Source organism: Bos indicus x Bos taurus, unplaced genomic scaffold, assembly GCF_003369695.1.
Source record: "Bos indicus x Bos taurus breed Angus x Brahman F1 hybrid unplaced genomic scaffold, Bos_hybrid_MaternalHap_v2.0 tig00000139_arrow_arrow_obj, whole genome shotgun sequence".
NCBI lineage: Eukaryota > Metazoa > Chordata > Mammalia > Artiodactyla > Bovidae > Bos > Bos indicus x Bos taurus.
Genome location: NW_020867134.1, coordinates 13,097 through 32,605, shown reverse-complemented (window position 1 = coordinate 32,605; position 19,509 = coordinate 13,097). Strand labels below are relative to the sequence as shown.

The following is a 19,509-nucleotide window of genomic DNA, read 5'->3' as shown; positions in this document are numbered from 1 at the left end:
ATAATTGATGTTACTGTGGCTCCCAGCACTAACAAAAGAAGAACTTCAGTACAGATCCTATCTCCACTGTCCATAGAATAAAGTTCATATTCCTTAGCATCACTTCTAAGCCAATTTTATCTTATGTGAGCAGCTCAGCTTCCTATGACCATTCTTCCTGCCCCTTGACCTGCAACCAAAGTGAACTTTCCCAGAGCTTTCATTCCCCTAATTTCTGTGCCCCAGAGTCACTCCCTCTGGGTCATTCTTCAAGGTCTTGCTTAAATGCCCGTCTCTGGGAAGCCGTTCCCAACTCTCCGGTGATGCTCCTTGCCCCTCCCTTTTGTGCACCAGAGAAGTTTGCCTGTCCCAGTAAAACTTACCACTTTGTGATGCTGTTACTTACTTACCTGCCCAGCACCTTCGCTAGGTGTCACGATCGGAATCAGAAATCATTACTTCTTCATCTCCATAATCTCTTTCTGGTGTTTGACACGTAGTTGGCACCCGAGAAGATTGGTGAAACAATGGAATGAATATGAGTAGAAGCACTGTGGATACTCAAAAATGTTTTTGGAGGATAACTAATGAAAATTTATTTATTAAAACCTCACTTAGTTCACAGGAGTGAAGACCAATGTTATCAGAAGACATTTTACTTCTGGTTTATCTGTGGAACACATTTAATACGATTCTTGAGGAATTGGATCTTGTCTTTCTGTTGTTCTTTTGTCCTTCAGGTTCTGGTTACAGCCACCCCTCGCCATATCTTTTGAATTATACTTGGAAAAATAGTGGCTAGAGGAAAAAAAATGATAAAGTTTTTCCTCATGGTGAATAAACAGGGCAGACCCGACTTTCTAAGTACTATGAACATGTGGAGATTAATAAGCGTACGCTTCTGGAAACAGAAGTCATCAAGAGCTGTCTCTCTCGATCCAATGAACAAGTAAGTCTGATTCTCTCTTTCATCTCTGCATCCAACTCAGTGTGGCAGATTTGTTATTACTGAGTCTCAAGGGCCATCGTTTTCTTTGAACCCCATTCTTTCAATAGCTATTAGAGAAAATAACAAATGAAGTGAAATGAAGACTGGCGCACAGCTCTCTTTACATCCCCTTAAGGAAAATAAAAGCAAAGAAAACCAGGGAAAGTCTTGGTTCGTATTTAGGTCAGCATATTTGTCTCATTGCACTATGGAAGTGGCAAATTTACTCCTGCTAATAGACATACCTTCTTTTTTGTTCATGAGAACTGAGCCCTTGGAACTCTCAGGAGTGCCTGTAGCAGATGGCTTTCTTTAAGCCAAAAGATGATGTCAAATGACCAGGATAGAGGGAGACACTCAAGACCCACTTGTGCCAGAGGATAATAACATGATTCTCGCGTGGAGTGGGTGTTTTTTATTCTGCTTATCATTTTTATAAATTTACCACCAACATAAAACTGGAACAAGTAATTTAAAAACAAAACAAACTTGATTTGAACTTGTCTTATTATATAGATGAGAGAAATGAAAGTGGGCAAATGCATGTAAAATAACTAATCGATCCATTCTGCCAAAATTGAGGTTAAATTGAATCATTAAAATAATACTAAATGGAAATTTAAAAAACAGAGCCTACTTTTACAAGGGATTTAATTGGAGAATTACTTAGTCCATGCCCTAAACTTGGAATCCTTTGAAATCATGGAGCAAACTAAGGCAAAATCAGAAAGCCTATATAAATCACCCATTAATTTGCCATTTCTCCATTTCACTGGACTATGTAGAAAGGCTGCTTGTAGGAACCACTGGTAAGTCATAAAATATTAAGGTACATCAGTACTTAAAAGTGACGCATAGACACTGTGTTTCCCTTGGCTTCTAAATTGATTTTCCAGTTGGAACATCTCAGAGTCCTCTTTGAATTACTGCTTTGGCCTGCCATGGCACACACTGCTTTATGTAGTTGTCAAAAGGAACTGAAACTATTAAAGAACTGTGTTAATAGCCATAGACTTTAAGTAAGGGTAAACAGACTGAAGAAGCATTTCTGTTTGAATCTTTCTATACAATGCAGGCACTCCACAATTTCAAACATCATTTTCACTGATAGGTTACCCTCTGAAATATATGCTTTGGAATGAGTATACCGTTAGATACTTTTGAAGCATTCTAAATTATCTTAGATCTTAAAGGGAACCCAAAAGTAACACAGGTCTCAGCTTCATTTTTATTTATCCACAAAGGTGCTTTGATACTTTTTTTTGAATGTCGGAAACTCCTGAGAGGCTTTGAAAAATGTTTCTCAGTTCTTTCAAATAGTAAGTGATTCCTTGAAAGATCTGTCTGAGCAGAATTATACTGGCTCTGCAGTGAACCTAAAGCTGTAGAATGGTCCTGGATTTAATGGTTTTTTATCCTAATTGCAAATAAAAGCCTCAAACCCTTCCATTATATAGATTGTCGAATGGCTTCCCATGGAAAAAACGCCATAATCAAAGCTTGCAGCTTCAGGAATTCCCTGGCAGTGCGGTGGTTAGGCAGAGAAGGTAACGGCACCCCACTCCAGTACTCTTGCCTGGAAATCCCATGGATGGAGGAGCCTGGTGGGCTGTAGTCCATGGGGTCGCTGAGTCAGACATGACTGAGCGACTTCACTTTCACTTTTCACTTTCATGCATTGGAGAAGGAAATGGCACCCCACTGCAGTGTTCTTGCCTGGAGAATCCCAGGGATGGCGGAGCCTGGTAGGCTGTCGTTTATGGGGTCACACAGAGTCAGACACAAATGATGCGACTTAGCAGCAGCAGCAGCAGTGGTTAGTACTCTTCCCTTTCATTGCCATGCCCATGGTTTTGATCCATGGTCAGGGAACTAAGATCCTGCATGCCACACAGTGTGGTCAAAAAAAAAAAAAACCTTGAAGCTTCATTCCCAAGTATATCTGAATGTCATAGAGCAACATATCCCAGTGCAAAAAGTGATACAGTTCTTAATCACGTTTGGTCAAGCAAACCCAAAAGTCTAAAGGAAGGGCAACACTGTACCTTCATCCTGCTGGTTGAATTCCTATCCACCCAGCATCTTCCTCTCCCTCTTTATATAATGACATGAGGGGAGAGATGAATGGGAAGTGAGTTGTTTTCTCCACTAGTCAATAGTGGTAAGTTATTTATTAATTCTTACAAAGCACTATTTACAATGGATGATTTTTGTTTCGTATCTGTCACATAAAAACCACCTTTAAATAATTTTTAAAAAGAGCCTGTGCTGTGCTGTGCTTAGTCGCTCAGCCATGTTCTGACTCTTTGCAAACCCATGGACTGTAGGTCGCTAGGCTTCTCTCTCCATGGAGATTATCCAGACAAGATTCCTAGAATGGGTTGCCATGCCCTCCTCCAGGGGCTATTTCCAACCCAGGGACCTAACTCCTGTCACTTACGTCTCCTGCACCGGCAGGCAGGTTCTTCAGCACTGGTGCTACCTGGAAGCCCCGTGTAACATCACAGTGTTGTATATTTCTAGGAATGTGTTGACAGATACTCAGATCAGAACCTAGAATTATGCACGCCATTTTGAAGACATCCCTGTCAACCTTAGGAATTAATATCTAATTGTGTTTTTGTCTAGTGTTCTTTCATTGAATATAAAGACTTTAAGCTGATATACCGGCAGTATGCAGCTCTCTTCATTGTGGTTGGAGTTAATGACACAGAGGTAAGATAATAGAAGAGCTTATGGAAAATATAAGAAAATTAGGAATAACAGTCTGCTTTTTATTCTGCTTTAAATTGACATGTTCTGCCCCACTTACCTCCATGAGCATCATCTTGACTCTGGAAGGATATTGTTTTGTTTGTTTGTTCTTTGTTTTAAGGGTATTGGGTTTTTGTCAAGGCTGGGAAAGCTATGTGGAAGAGAGAAACTAGGATTTTTTCTTGGATTAGATGAGCAGCTTGTGAAGAAGCATGAGACCACAGAATGCCTTCCTGGACCGTAAGCAGTGCCAGTTTCCTGCCCTCGTTCCGTGTGGCACAGGGGGGCCACCAAGCCAAGGGTAGAGGCCAGACAGTTGTGGTGTTCAACCTCGGCTGACATGACAGAAGCCAGAGCAGACTGTGAACATGAACACGCTGCGATTACGTCTCATCAGATGTAGTTCGCCTTTTCAGAAATGTCAGTCTCAGATCAATAGCCCCTGTGGCCATGGAATGCCTGAAAAGGGTGTTTAAGATCTAAAATACTTGGAAAGCTCAGTTGATTGTTTTTCACCACGCACCAAACTTCGAAACAGTTCCCCATCTTCTACAGATAGAAAGTGACAACATGAAGACCCTGAAGGAAAAAACCAACTGGCTTTAGCCATTCATTGGTCTTGAAGTCAGGGAGTAACCTCAAGTTCTAATCACTAGACTCAATCTAGTTTCAATGCAGCCAGAGTCATCACGGACTTTTCAAAAAATCTTAGAGGTTAAGGTTTTCTACATTTCCCTTGTTGATAAGCTTCTTTTAAACAAATAAGTCCTAGAATTATTCTAAATATTTGTCCATAGGAAGCTACTTTGCTCACATTGTCTGTTTACCAAGCCAATGCTCTAAAACCTGGCTGCTGACAGGGCGGCTCCATGTCTCTTTTTCCCATACGTCACACTGAAATTATTTACACCATTCCTTTTCTATTTCAGAACGAGATGGCAATTTATGAATTCATCCATAACTTTGTGGAAGTTTTAGATGACTACTTCAGCCGAGTGTAAGTTTAATGACTTAAAACGGTTTTCATCCTTTGCCCAATTTCCAAGAAATAGGCCTGTATAAAAAACATGTGTTAATATAGAGCTTTAATGTGTAAAAGTTAAAAATCAAATGATACCAGATTTTCTTTACCTTTCCTTCTGGCTCATCCAAAGTGTTAGAAACTATGCTGTGTCTAGATCTCTATACAGAGCCAGTTGTATAAGACTAAGAACCTCTTGTGTCTTTCTCTGTTAAGATATTTTGCTATATACATCGATCCCTTCTTCTTTCTTCTGCGTCCCTTCCTAGGACACCAAGACCCTTGTAGTTTAGGGTTCATTTCCATCAGAACCAGCTCCCCTTAAGGAAAACATGAGTTCCTTTCCAACTGCCCCTTATTTTAACAGTTGTACTGAAATGTAACTTAATGATACACAATGATACACAATTCCCTTCAAAATTCCCCTTTTTAGTATGTACCCAGAGTTGTGAAACCATCACCACAAAGTTTTAAAATATTTCGCCAAAAAGAAACACCGTACCCATTAGCATTTCTCTCCCACTTATCTACTCCACTTGCTCCAAGCCCCAGATAATCTCCAATCTACTTTCTGTCGCTATAGGTTTGCCTATTCTAGACATTTTATATAAATAGAATTATATGAAGTTCAATAATATGTGGTTTTTATGACTGAATTTTTTTACTTTAGCATAATGTTTTCAAGACATTGATCACGTTGTAATGTCTGTCAGTACACCTTCCTTTTTATTGCTGAATAATATTCTATTTCTATGGATATACAACATTTTGTTAATTCATTCTTCAGTTGATGGACATTAGTTATTTATGCTTTTGTCCATTATGAGTAATACCTCTATGAACGCTTGTATATGCATTCTTGTGTGGAATCATGTTTTCAGGTCTCTTGGGCCTCTACCTAGGAAGTAGAATTGGGGGGTGATATGGTAACGCCATGTTTATCATTTTGACGAAACTGTTTTCAAAAATGGTTCCATGATTTAAATTCTCACCAGCAGTATATGAGAGTTCTAATTCTCCACATCCTCACCAAACCTTGTTATTATCTGTGTTTTGATTATAGTCATCCCAGGGGGTATGAAATGGTATAAATAAATTGTGAGTTTTATTTGCTTTTCACTAATGGATAACAGTGTTGAGCATCTTTTCATGTGTTTATGGCCATCTGTGTATCTTCTTTGGAGAAATGTTTGTTCACACCCTTTGCCCATTTTTCAGTCATTATTTGTCTTTTTTATTGTTGAGTTGTGAAAGTTCTTGATGTAGTCTGAGTATAAATCTCTTATCAGACATAACTTGAAAATGCTGTCTCCATTCAGTGGTTTTCTTTTCACTTTCTTGATGCTGTCTTTTGAAACACAATAGTTCTTAATTTTGAAGAAGTTAAATTATTCTGCTGCTTATGTTTTGGTGTCATGTCTAAAAGGCTTTTGCCTGACCTAAGGTCATAAAGATTTATTCTTTATGGGTTCTTTTCTTTTTTCCCCAACTCATACCTTATTGATTTCAATGTTATATTTGTTTCATTTATATAATAGTTTTAGCTTCTACTTTTAGGTCTTTGAGCCATATTGAGTAATTTGTGTATATGGTTTGAAGTGGGGGGTCTCACTTCATGTTATATCCAGTTGTCTGTGTGCCATTTGTTGATAAGACTATTCTCCCCACCCCACCTCCATTTAATTGTCTTGGCACCCTTGTCAAAAAAATCAATTGACCATAAATGTAAGGCTTTATTTCTGGATTTCCGTTCTGGTCTTCTGTATGTTTCTGTATACAGATCTGTATGTTTATCCTTCTGCCAGGACCACTATATCTTGATGACTATAGCTTCGTGGTTAGTTTGAAATCCAACAGTCTTTTAAAAAAGAATCAGTGAAAATGTTTTATTCTGCTACCATAGGCTTTCCTGAGACTTGCTTAGACATTTTTAAGAAGCAGTAGTGACACAGGCTAATTTTTCAAAACTCTTTTGTTTATTTCATTTTGCTGTTAAATAAAGAGATTAGGAAGGAACTGTTTCCAAGCTGCTTCCTCTTGAGGCAGTGAGTGGAATCTGCTCCATAATTAGTAATCTTGAGTGCACTATAGGGCAAAACATTGAAAGTTGTATCTTCAGCCTAACTCCTAACGCCACAAGTAAAGTTTGGCAAACCCCTTCTTGTGGGGCAATCACCTAGCCAGTTTTCATTGCCTTTATGCAGTTTGTTCTCAGTTTGAAAAATATGGTTCCTAGACCAGTAACATAGGTATTATGTGGGAATCTCTTAGAAAGATAAACTCTTGGCCTACCCCAGACTATTGAATCAGTCTGGGTTGAGGTGCTGCAAACTGTGTTTTAACAAGCCTTCCAGGTGATTCTGAAGCCTGCTTCAGTTTGAGAGCCACTGTCTTAATGCATGAGGCTTGTTGTCAGCCGTTTCCTAATTCAACGGTTGGAGCTGGGAAGCGGTTGAGTGGCGTGTGACACGGTAGTGCATCCAGCTAGGAAGGCGCTGGTGCCCTCCAGAGCTGAAAGAGATGCTTATCTCTTGACAACCACTCTGTTAAGACAGACTGGTTGCAAGTCAGGGTCTGTGATTCAGAGCTGGCCATGGTTAGCCACTTTGAGAGAACACCTATCAAGTAGAATATAATTTCCCCAAATAGCAATATTTTAAACCTGGGAGAATGAAGAGTTGGTCCAAGCACTATCATTGCTAAGGTTTGTAAAATTATGATATTCAGTAACTGAGAATAAATAGCAGGTTGCTGGATGATAGCTTTTATTTTTGGGAGAGAGTCAGTGACCACATAAACCACAGAAGTGAAGGTTAGAATTTAATTTAAGCCAGGTGATTATACAGGACTTGGATAGTACTAAGGGATGACCCGGTTTAGGATGACAGTAGCAAAAAGAAGAGAAGAGAGAAGAGTGCCATGGGAAATAAAAGAAAATCTACACCACTCCTGGAGAATGCCTTGTCATCTAAGATTTATTTTTAGGTTTGTGAGTTTTAAACTTTCTTTTTTGGTCTATTTTTAATCTTCGGAGTTTCCAGATCTTAAATTTGGAGATCAGTCTCATGCTGTCTGGGTTGAAAGAAGCATCTTAGCATCATGTTTCAATACAGAGCCAGCCCAGTTAGCTTCAAAAGAGGCAGGACTTAATGTATCTGTGTCATCATTTGTGGATTTGCCATAATTTGTGAACTAGTCCTTCCTTTGATAGACACCTAGCTTGTTTTCAGTAATTTGCTACTATAAATAACATTACCCTGGATATCCTAGCACACATCACTGTGCCATTATCTAATTGTTTCCGTAGGATAAACTTCTAGAAGTAAGACTGATGGATTCAACTGTGCACATTATTACATTTTTTGATATACATATCAAATTACCTGTGTTCTCTAAAGGTTGAATTAGTGTATTCCCCTCTACACTCTAAAAGTGAATTGTCCTGGCCTATAAATGTCCTCCAAACGGCAGCCTATTTTTTTTTTTTGAATCACCATCCCAAACTCAGGGCCTCTGTGGGCTCCAGCTTCTGCTTATAGAGCAGCCTCTCCCCGCTGCTTCCAGGCTGGTGGCCAGAGCAGGCGCTGTCTCTGCTAAGCGACAGGGTCTCTGCATTGTGGCCCAGTGTCTCCTTCTCATCCTTGGACTCTTTTCTCTTTTCCAGAGTGACTAGATGTATCCTTTTTCAGTGCTGTGAGCCAAGTTTTCCACACTAGTTGGCAAAGGACAGGCTAGTCCTGATCAGGTAAGTGCCAAAGGCCGGGAATCCAGTATCCGGAAGACTCACCATCAATAGCTCTGACAGGACATAGAGGTACGGGCTATTTGCAGAAACCCTCTACCCTTTTGCACGACAATTCTTGTGTTTTCATACAGGGCAATGCTATGATGGTGTTTAATGATCACTGTTATATACTAATGTAACTTACATATATGGAATAGACTTTTTCAGAATTCAAATAAAACAGCCAGAAAGGGCTTGGTCTGCCTACAGAGAATGGATTTCATGGCTCCAGGTATAAATCTCCAGAAATTCCCCACATGATCAAGAAGGCTTCCAGGGATGATAAACTGGAAGGTTAAAGAAATTGCCTGGCTTGTGTTCATTTCCTTTTATAGCAGAGGAAATTCTCCTTTTCTTCTCTTCTCCCTTTTAAATCAAAGTATCCAAGGGGCCCAAGAACAGCATGATTGCTTAGAATACTGCTGATTTTGGCAGGAGCCCACCGACCTTTGTGTGAGTGCTCTGGAGCAAGTTGTCTTTTAATTTTTACTTAAGAAATCCGCTTACCACTTAAAAGCAATAAATGGAATAGTTCTTTGAGAAAACATTAGGCTTGAATCTAAAATAGTAATATTAATTATAATAAATATATATTAATTATAGCAGTTATGTATGTATATGTACATATGTGCTGTGCTTAGTCGCTCAATTGTGTCCAACTCTTTGCAACCCCATAGACTGTAGCCGCCAGGCTCCTCTGTCCATGGGGATTTTCCAGGAAAGAATACTGGAATGGGTTGCCATGCCATCTTCCAGGGGATCTTCCCCACTCAGGGATTGAACTCAGGTCTCCCCCATTGCAAGTAGATTCTTTATCTTCTGAGCCACCAGGGAAGCCCATATATACATATGCTGCTGCTGCTAAGTTGCTTCAGTGGTGTCCAACTCTGTGCGATCCCATAGATGGCAGCCCACCAGGCTCCCCCCTCCCTGGGATTCTCCAGCAAGAACACTGGAGTGGGTTGCCATTTCCTTCTCCAATGCGTGAAAGTGAAGTCACTCAGTCGTGTCCTACTCTTTGCGACCCCATGGACTGCAGCCTACCGGGCTCCTCCGTCCATGGGATTTTCCAGGCAAGAGTACTGGAGTGGGGTGCCATCACCTTCTCCGATATACACACACACACAACACCACACACACACCACACATTAGAAACCTATGTCCAGCACCAGTATGCCAGTATATTCTGGGGAAATGGCCATTTACCTTTTACTCTTGATAGAAATTGGCATGTTGATAAAGTTTATTTGCAGGCTGTGTTTGGAAGCCTCTGTAAGTTAACCAGGGAAATCTGAGTGCCCTCTAGTGGTGAGTGACCTAAATCTGTGGTCCTTTTGACCTAGGAGACCCAAGACCAGGCTGCATATTGGGTGTATTTTTATTCAGCATGTAATATTCCATTTTAACTAAATCTTTTAAAGCCATTCAAAATAAATCTCTTTCTCCTTATATAGGGGAATAATAAAAATGCCTTTTGATTTAAGAAGTAATGGCACTGATGATAAAGAATCCACCTGCCAATGCAGGAGACTTGAGAGACACAGGTTTGATCCCTGGGTTGGGAAGATCCCCTGGAGGAGGGCATGGCAGTGCACTCCAGTATTCTTGCCTGGAGAATCCCACGGACAGAGGAGCCTAGTGGTCTACAGTCCATAGCGTCACAAAGAGTTAGACATGACTGAAGCCACTTAGCATGCACGCACAGTAAGTTAGCAAAAGCATTTAATAGATATTTTGCCAGAAATACACCAGGTTCTGCTTTCAGTCCTGCCACCAATTGGGTGTGTGTATCAGACAAAACACCAACAAACTCCTCATCTCAGAATGATGGAATTAAACTGGAAGAGCTTTAATACCCTCTCAGCTTTAGTGTTTGATGTTGCCATGACTCTAGGTAACTGAGCTGAGTTGCCTTACACCTAGAGCAGGATGGGAGAGTCTTTCAAGTCTAGATATGCAGAATTCAAGTGAGTCACATGTAGTAGGGCATGTATTATATTGGATTCATTGTGTTGAGTGTCTTATATACTGACTAGGTGTTTATTAGAAGTAGAGATGGTTTGTCTTTGTATCTGTCTGAAGTGAAGAAGTGAAGTCGCTCAGTCGTGTCCAGCTCTTTGCAACCCCATGGACTGCAGCCTACCAGGCTCCTCGGTCCATGGGATTTTCCAGGCAAGAGTACTGGAGTGGGTTTGCCATTTCATTCTCCAGGGGATCTTCCTGACCCAGGGATCGAACCCAGGTCTCCCACGTTGAAGGCAGACACTTTACCATCTGAGCTTCCGGTCAATGTAATAGAGCTCCAGCATTCTTGTTTGAATTTAATTTTCACACTAAAGCACACGATTTCTGTCTCTTCCTATCATTTTAGTTAGCTTCATTTTTGCCTTCTCTTCCTCTCTGACCTACTTAACCTATTTACTGTCCCTCAGCAGTTACTTAGGCACATCCACTTGACAGATGAGGAATTTTCATCACTTAGAGAAGGGAGCTAAGTCTGCAGATCTGGAAGTGTCTGTCTGAACTTGAGGTGAAATTCACATGGCCCTCCCGTGGTCTAAAAGCACAGCAGCTGGCAGGGCAGGGGCATCGGTCTTCTACTGACCTTCTTAAAGGGTTTCTACCCTCAGCCATCTGAAAAAAAGTCACATTACCAATCCACAACTCTATTCTGCCTCATACATAGTTCTGTTTAAACTGTTGCATCAAAGATATCCAGGGAAGACTTCTTCACACCAGGTTTTAACAGGAAGACAAGGGAGCCCTTTAGAGGTGCCACCCATAGACATCTTGCATCAGCGCTGTGGTAGCTTGTACCTGGGAACCTGCCAGAGCAACCAACATTGTGCCCAGAAAGTAGCTTCCTTGGGCCTTAAAACGTTGAACCAGCAGCTGACCCAGTTGCAACCTGGAGCCAGCTACCCGGAACAGGTCATGACCTTTGTGTTTGCTTAGATTAGGAAAGCCCTCCGTGTCAGTCCATACAGGCACAGACATGATTTAACCTCACGGAATTCCCAAGAAGCTCTTTACTCACAGTCTCACTCCAGAGACGTTACCACCCTGTAGCTTTTAAAGGAGGGGCGGTTTTCTAGAGCCTGCAGGGTTAGACACTAGGAAATTCAAAGTACCATTTACATATCTCCCTAGTACGGGCTTGTTCTACTTCTGGTAAGACTAACGTCATAGAACAAGGCAGATGGAATGTTAAAAAGAAACGACCCTAAGTTCCAGAAATCAGGACAGAGATTCTGGCTTGTTGAAAACCCTTCTACTGAGTGGGACCTCTCTGTTGCAGAGTAGTGTCGGGTAGGGCAGCCTGCACCCCAGGGACCAGGCAAGACGGTGACCTAAATCATTCGTGTTGCGCTGCAGCAGCTCCTGTTCCCTCTTCGCATTCCACTCCGCCCGCCTGTGGGGCTGGTTGGTGCCTGAGGGCTGCTCTCAGGAAAGTCTGCCCTACCTGATATTTGGTAGATTGATTAAAAGACTTCAAATTCCATGAATCAAGATAGTTCTTAGAAACCAACTGATGAGCCTCTCAAATGTGTTCAGCTCCAGAGCCCCGGGTTTGCTGAACTCTCCAGACAATTCATAATTCGAAGGAGCAGTTCGAGCCCCCTTCTGCTAAACTGTCAGAGGGTGGCACCAATGAACAGCGCTGTGTGGGAAAGCCCAGTTCCTCCCCAGCTCGGTGCACACCTGCTGTGTGTGAAGGCACCAGAAACCTTGAGACCCCTTTTGGTATCTGGTGCCTTTGAAGAGGCTTAAAAACTTGTTTATCTGGGGTCGTGTGGAATGCAGTAGTGCTGCCTTTAGACCTGGACAACCAGGGCCCCGTGCTTTAGAGGACCCCCTCTAGCTCTCCTTCAGCAGCATCCCTCTCTGTGGGATAAGGGTGCTCACCCAGAGCCTGCAGGCTCCCGCATCCACTCCTTGACCACCCTTGAGCTACCTGGATCCCCAAAATCTAGTGGGTACCTGGACATCCCAGTGCCTTCCGCCAGGGCCTCTGCAGCCTCTCTCCATTCGTAACCCAGGACTGAGGGCAGGAATGATGGAGAGGCTGGGATGGCAACAGGGGTATTCCACACACAGGCATGTGAAGAGAAGTCAGGAATAGGCTGGGGTCCCTATTTATATCTTGTGCCCACAAATACAGGCTAGGTCTAGAATCCAGAAATGTCTTCTTCATTCAAAAATATCTTTAAAAAAAATCTTTAGAACACTTATATTTTTATTTCACAAGTGCTTAAAGCCCCCAAAGCCTGAGCAATTAATTCCAGAACCTTAAAGCTCATATGGGTGATGCGGAACATGCCTTCTTTACTGTAGCTAGGGTGGGGAGCAGGGAAGGCCTCCATCCTGTCTGCACTGTGACTCAGCTGGTTGCAGGGTGTACCCCAGGAGGAACAAAGGGACCCTGTCAGCAGTGAGCAGTACTGCCAAGATTTCCCGTCAGGCCCTGTCAGGCCCGTGTCTGCCGTTCCTCCATTACTTTCCTAAAATCCCAAATACCTTTAGAGGTCCAGAAACCAGAATAGGGCTTCTCCAAATAGGAGATAACTCGAGCCTGACTTAATGAGAAATCACAAAAGTACTTGTTCAACTTGGGGCTACAGAAATATTGGCAAGAAGACCAAAGAAATTCTCCAGGGAAGTCATCCAACACTGAAGCGGCAGCTTGTAAGGAACTGAAATGTTCTCTCAGAAATTTACAGTAATTGTTCTTACAAAAGAATTTCTTTTGAGGTATGGTGAAGCATGTGATTACATCAGGAATGGTTTGAAAATATCAGAAAGGAGGTAAACTAGCTTTCCTCTCCCTGAGGGTTACTTTTAGAGTCAGAGGGTTTGCCTACTTTGAAGCTGGAAGAAAATGAGGGTAAAGTCTTACTTTTTAGACGAGGAGGCTGAGGCTCAGGGATGGTACCTGCTCTGCCCCAAAGCTGTTGTGTGGATTGTTAACCCATAGTGCTGCTTTGTGACAGGGCTGCTGTTGGTCTCTGGGCTTCCAGGGCCTTTGATTCTAGGGCTATACATTTGATAGGTTAAATTTGACACAGTTTTTGAAAATTCATAATGATCTAAGAAAACTTGCATAAAGTGTCTGTCACCATTTGCTGTCTTGGTGTTTTCTGAATTAGAGAAGTTTTAGAGAAGAACACTGGGCTTTGTTTGCTTGGAGGAGTCGGAAACACGAAACATTTTGAAGAGAGTACCTGAATGTCTTGATAAGAGCTTGCTTTCCAAAAGTGAAGTTCACCTCAGAGATTTCTAAACATCTTTTTTTTTTTCCCCCTTTTAAAACTATATCCATTAGAGTCAGGGCTGCAAGAGAAGAAAGCTGGCCCATGGGCCCAAGGGAATTTGTGCAGCTAATTCAGTCTTTGGGAAGAGCAGGCATGGAGGGGTAAGGGCCATGGGCCTCTCCAGCATGAGTTCCAGTCAGGTTAGGAGCAGTTAGTTAGCAGAATTAGGAACGGTCCCCAAGGGACTGTTCCAAGCCATTCACCTGGGAAGGGATATGAAAGTTCCAGATTAAACAATTCTGCCTTCGAGACTGTTTTGGCTCTCCCTAGCCTTCGCCATCTCTGTTTCCTTTACATGTGTTTCTGAGTCCTATAGATAGCATATTCACCCCTACTATTCCTATCCCCCCTCTCCCTCCTCACCAGGTCTGTCTGTCTTACCCCAACTCCTTTGGTTCCATGCTTCTGGTTCTGTTTACTCAAGAACAGTGGAAGCAAGTTATGAGAAGCAACAGAGTTGTGTGTGTGTGTGGGGGTGGAGGCGAGGGGGGCGGGGCGGACCACAAGAAATGACAGGTTCGTTGACCCCAATTCTGACTTTGATATATGTGTTATTTTACATAAGCCTATGTAAACTAAAACAAACAAAAATACACAAATGTCTTTGTTGCTCTCAGAATGGGAGTGGGTCTTTATGGGAAACCTATTTAACAAAAAAGACAACACTCCTTTTCAGTGACCTGAGGACCATACAAAGCGTAAAAGTGGACAGAAGACTATTACAGGGAGAATATATCCAAAACTATGCAGAATCCTCAAGATGATAATCTCTTTACAGTAGTATTTGATTTTCTGTGGGAAATGTGAACAACTTAGCTCTTTGCAACTTAATCTAATTATATGAGAAATTGAGTTAAAGTATAAAAGTGAGAATATGTTTTCCCCCCACCCTACTTAAAGAACTTTGCTTAGCTATGATCTTATTTAAAAAAAAAAAAAAAAAAAGGAAAGAAAAATAAGAAGACAAGGGACCTGAGAGCAAAATACAGAATCAGAAAGTTTAGTTCCTAGGCAGGGTTCTTGACAGGAATTGCTTTTGAGGTCCTCTTTGAATGTATGCTCCTCAGTTTTCTCTTCCTAAAGGAGGACTAGACCACCAGACTGGTATTAAAATACTATGTTCAAGAAGTGTTTCATGATCCAGAGATCAAAATTCCAATATATAAGCCAGAAACATTTCAATCACTTTAATTAAAAAATTGATTTCAAGTGGCACAAATATTACTGGGGCCCTACAGTATTTAACTCCAATCCACATTACCCAGAATTCAGAAAGGCTCTTAGGTTTCTGGGTTGAGAAAAGATCGGGCTTTATGAATCTGTTCTCTGAGAAGCTATTTTTAGTTCTTGTCAGCTCCAACCTTAGGGTGCCCATGAGAGGAAACAAATTTCCTCAAGGATTCTAAGTCAGATGAGTTCAGTATAACCTGAAGGTTCAGTTCAATTAGTTCAGTCGCTCAGTTGTGTCCGACTCTTTGCGACCCCATGAATTGCAGCACGCCAGGCCTCCCTGTCCATCACCACCTCCCGGAGTTCACTCAGACTCACGTCCATCGAGTCAGTGATGCCATCCAGCCATCTCATCCTCTGTTGTCCCCTCCTCCTCCTGCCCCCAATCCCTCCCAGGATCAGAGTCTTTTCCAATGAGTCAACTCTTCGCATGAGGTGGCCAAAGTACTGGAGTTTCAGCTTTAGCATCAGTCCTTCCAAAGAACACCCAGGACTGATCTCCTTTAGGATGGACTGGTTGGATCTCCCTGTAGTCCAAGGGACTCTCAAGAGTCTTCTCCAACACCACAGTTCAAAAGCATCAATTCTTCGGCGCTCAGCTTTCTTCACAGTCCAACTCTCACATCCATACATGACCACTGGAAAAACCATAGCCTTGACTAGACGGACCTTTGTTGGCAAAGTAACGTCACTGCTTTTGAATATGCTATCTAGGTTGGTCATAACTTTTCTTCCAAGGAGTAAGCGTCTTTTAATTTCATGGCTGCAATCACCATCTGCAGTTGGATCCTCTTAAAATAGTCATTATAGCTCATCACATTAATAGACCATCAGCCTATGCTTTTCTTGCTTCCTCCTATTCCAAATGTCAGGGCTGAGGTGTGTTTGCCTGTTTATTGCCATGGGCCTTGGCATATAGGGCATTTCTTGGTCCCTGCTCACCTGGCTAGTAGCACAAATGCCATTACTCTTGGCTTTGCCATTGTGTACAAGTTGCTTATGAACCAAATCAAGATATGAACAACAGCTGGATTCTTATTTTAAAGGCGTCACATGATTCTAAGAGGAAATCAGCTTTCAGGCTTTTGCCTCACATTGGATTTGGTTCGTGGTTTCCCTGTAGCGTGCCAGAAAACTTGCATGATTTTAGGGGTTTGAGCCACATAGTCAGATAGACAGGCCGTCACATGCCCACAGTACAGAATGACCTCATTAAGCAACTCATGTTTCCAGGATGTTGGGAAATTCAGAACTTACTGAAGGATCTTGACCTTGTAATATAAGATGTCAGTGGTCGATAAGATTCAGCAGTAAATTTTAATCTGAATTTCAAAACATTGGGCTGATTGTTCAAGGGGATATCTGAATTGCTGATCATCTTCTTGCCAGAGATGGAGCAGTCTTTCAGAGCAGTTTGCATCAATTCAAATAGACTACATTAAAATGAGATCTCCTTCTATCTGAGCATCACCCTGGATGGACTGACATTTTCAAAGGCACTAGGCCTTAAAACAACAAGGTCTACTGTATAGCAGAGAAATATTGAGTGTGCTATGATAAAACATGGAAAAGAATATTTTTTTTTGGAAAAGAACATTTAAAAAAGAATATCAGTGTTACGTATATATGAATGTGTATGATAACTGAATCACTTTGCTGTACAGCAGTAATTAACACATTGTAAGTCAACTATAGTTAAAAAAAAACACCACCTTGCCACCAAAAAAATACAACAGGGCGATTCTGTAGGGCATTTTTCATGCAGCCAGCTGTGCTTCTGCCTTTTTTTATACTTCACTGTCATTCCTGCCTTGTTGTGGCTTCTAAGTTCTGGCTTCTGGGTCCAGTGAATAGGATTAAGTCAAAGGCCTAATATTCCAGTCCCAGGTTGGCCATGGATAAAGCAATCATCCATCTAATTGGAAGATATTATTAATAGGTGTAATAAAGCTTTTTTTTTTTTTTTTCTTTTTTCTTTTCTGGGTCACTTAAGGACAGTTCCCATGGGCTCCTGAAAAACAGTTTATTCTGCGGAAGGACTATTTTCACAGAGCTTAATGAGGTATTAACACAGAGCCTAATAGAAACTTAAAAGTCATTCACAGGATTGTCTCATTCTCTACAGATGTACTTCACCAAACAAGTACAATAGCTTTGAACATCTGGAATTACTAGTGACTCATTTTACAAAGATTTGCTAATTATGAACTCTCCTTGTACATTTAATCACTCCCTGTTGAATGAAGTTTGTCTATTTGAAATAATCTATCAGTTGTTGTTTTGTTTTTTAAACAGACCAAGATCCTGCTCTTTGGTAATGAAACCTAAGACAGTAAAGTGTAGACTTTAGAAATCTTCAGCCATTGTTGTCATCGCCCTCAGAGTTTAATTCTCTCTTCCAGTTCAGTTTCACAAAGGAAAAGTTAGGTACTCAAATGAAGGGCTCCTGAGGGAAGAATTTGGCTCTTTCTAATTAGCTAGATATCATAGTCTAACAATATTTTTTTCTTCCCCTATGCCCTGTCCTGACTTTCCACCAGGAACATCAGGAAGCTAAAGTGGCTCCATAATTCTCAAATGAGTATTTTGAGAATGCTCCATTTATAAGTACTCCTTGAAAACTGGAACTTTTATCTCCTTGGGAATTAAGTCAACATTGCCTTGCTTTTCTTCATTCATTTCTCCTAGTGACTGTTTTTTCCTTTAGCCTGTCTCATGCTAAGGGTGCTGTGTTGAAAAGGCATTTTTTTGGGGTGGAAGTTTGAGGGTAGAGGGAGGGTGTATACTCAGCAGCCTTGGGCCTCTCCTGAGAAGTCTGGAAGCAGAGCAGCTGAGCCAAAACTCTGGATGTAAATTCCAAAGTTACAATTACTAGCCATGTGACCATGGACAATAGCTTTGAGCCTCTTTGTTCCTGTGTAAAATGAGAATACTGTTAGCACGTACATCACAGAAACAAAGAGAAGACTGAAATAATATATGTAAAACGCTCAACACAATGCCTGGAACATAATAAGTATTCAGTAAGTCATGGCTATTTACTGTTGTTATTGCTATCTGGGAAGACACTGTTCTTGAGGTCAGGTCATACATACACTCTTACCAAAATTTACTTGCTTTATTCTCCAGCTCTTAGTACATCCCCTCTCCCTCTGGCTAAAGGGTATATAGCTGCTCCATTTCTATGTCTATTGTCCAGTGAGCCTAACCAGGGGGAAACTAAGTGTATTTGTGTACATGAAGGTAATAATTTCTAGTATAAACACCAATTTTAATTTTAGGAAATCTGTTTAAAAAAAACTTCATGTTTAGACTAATTTACACTAGAAAAATTCCAAGTCATAAGTTACTGTTTACTGAATGTTAACATTTCTATAACTAATTTCCTTAATAATAACCCTAGATCATGTTTAACTTGGATAAAGTACACATCATTTTGGATGAGATGGTATTAAATGGCTGCATGTGGAAACGAACAGGGCAAGAATTCTTGCCCCTCTACTAATTCTTGATAAAATGTCAGACAGCTGAAACAGAGAGGCTCTGCCAGACAACGTCGGCTCAAAGGAAACGAGAATACCATGGAGCGCCTCTCAACAATCGCTGGCCCACAAGGACCTGGAAGACCAACACTGCAAAATGGCTATCCTTCAAAGACTTTAAACACGTGTTCTCCACAGTCCCCAACGGAAAACAAAAGTGTGCTTTAAAATATGATGTACAAAGAAAAAGTTTCTCTAAACAGAGACAAGTTTTATTTTCTGACCATAGCATTTTTTTTTTCCTCACTTGTTTAGATTTTGTGTAGTACTAAGGGCAACTTTTCGGAATCTGCTTGACTTTGTGAAGAGATAAATTCAGGAATAGCACCACCGGGTGGGAAGAAAATGAGAGCTCTCCGTTGGCCAATAAGCTGTTAAAATTCACGTGAACATGCATAGCACTTTGAATAAAAGTTTTCTGAATGCTGTCTTTCTTTAAAAAGTCAAAAGTTTACCAAATGTGTGCACCTAATGAAAAATTCTTTCCAGTTTCTAAAAACCTGATACACATTTTATAGGTACTTAACAATTACAATGCCATAATGTAATTAACTCTACAAAGAATGTTACTATAATGAGTGGCCAAACATTAAGACAGCCCTTACTGCTATCTTTGAAGGCTTCCCAGGTCATTCATTGGTAAAGAATCCTGCCAATGCAGGAGACATAGGTTCAATCCCTAGGTCAGAAGATCCCCTGGAGGAGGAAATGGCAACCTGCTCCAGTATTCTTGCCTGGATAATTCCATGGACAGAGCCACCTCGTGGGCTACAGTCCTTGGAGCTGCAAAGAGTCAGACACAACTGAGCGACTGAGCAGAGAACTGACTATCCTGTGTGCCATACTGTAAAGGGTTTATCTTATTAGTAAATTTATTGGTAAATGAAATTAGTTCAAAG

At 41.2% G+C, this 19,509-nt stretch overlaps 1 pseudogene; it reads left to right on the top strand.

Annotated features, from left to right (window-relative positions):
• The first annotated feature begins 693 nt into the window (after positions 1 to 693).
• On the top strand, positions 694 to 19,059 carry LOC113888593 (annotated as a pseudogene).
• Positions 19,060 to 19,509: the final 450 nt, after the last annotated feature.